Consider the following 1,233-nt stretch of genomic DNA (forward strand, 5'->3'; position numbering starts at 1 on the left):
TCTCCCAACAGTGTGTAACTACTCCTTATGTTATTCTATCGCCCTGTATGTCCACCACTGTCCCGCGACCTTCACCCAATATTGATTGTGCGCCTGTTTCGGTTAAGTACGTTGTTCTTGAAGAGTGGCCAGGCAACTTCCCACTAATTATTTCCCAATCTGTTTAGTCATGCATGGTTGCTGCTGTCATCTCCAAATGAAACAACGTAAAAGGCTTTCTTATTAGTTGGCCAAATTTCCTCAATTGCATGTGCTTATCACAAACTGACAGTAGGATTTTGTGAAGAGTTTCACAGAACAACTGCTCCGGAATGTGTTGTGCTCCTGGTGTAGTTTACAGAATATCAGAGGTCAATTGTATGAAGGGGTCAGAAAATGTGACTCTACGTTCTAAGTTGTCACATTTTGCTGTAAGTAAATAATAATAAGATGAATAATGGTAAATAAAACAAACCGTTTTTTAAAGAGGTCTTAGCATGAGTACACACTCCATACGAGAAAACACGACATAGAATTTGAATGAAATTACTGGATAGTTTATAAACCAGTTAAGGTCTTTAAGAATTTACACAACCTCGGAAGAAGCCTGCATCACGATTTTTTTAATTTTTTTTTTGGGGGGGGGGAATTTGTTTTGCTTTTGTGAAGCGATCCCGAGGTTACTTAGACACTTTTTTTTAACTTCTAAAATGAAGAAGTCTTTTAAGTTTCCAAATACAAATTATGACATGAACAAGAGGTTTCTACATTCTGGCATTGTTTTATTTGGATACCGAAATGGCTGAACATCACTCTTTAGCAATCAATCAAGTTTGATAATTTGACCCAGAATCAGAACTTTCATCCAATTATAGTTCACAACAACAGCGAGAAGACACTCCAAGGACACCCAAACAAATTGGTTAAAAGCTGCAATGAACACAACATGAAGATTAGCACAGACACAAAACCAAGACGATGAAAATCAGCAAAACACAAGGACGACTAAACATCACTGTGGGCAACAGCAAAATCAAGAAAGAAGGAGAATTGAAAGGCCTGGAAAGAGAGTTCACCCAAGACGAAAAAATAGACAGAAAAATAGGAACCAGAACACCAAAAAAAAGGCCAATGCTGTGACTAACCAACTGGCACAATCACTTTCACACCACAACATCACAAAAGTATATTTTATACATAGATAGAAAGACATAGAAATAGAAAGAAAGACAAACACACACACACACACACACA

The sequence above is a fragment of the Aplysia californica genome, unplaced genomic scaffold (genome assembly GCF_000002075.1).
Source record: "Aplysia californica isolate F4 #8 unplaced genomic scaffold, AplCal3.0 scaffold01662, whole genome shotgun sequence".
Lineage (NCBI taxonomy): Eukaryota > Metazoa > Mollusca > Gastropoda > Aplysiida > Aplysiidae > Aplysia > Aplysia californica.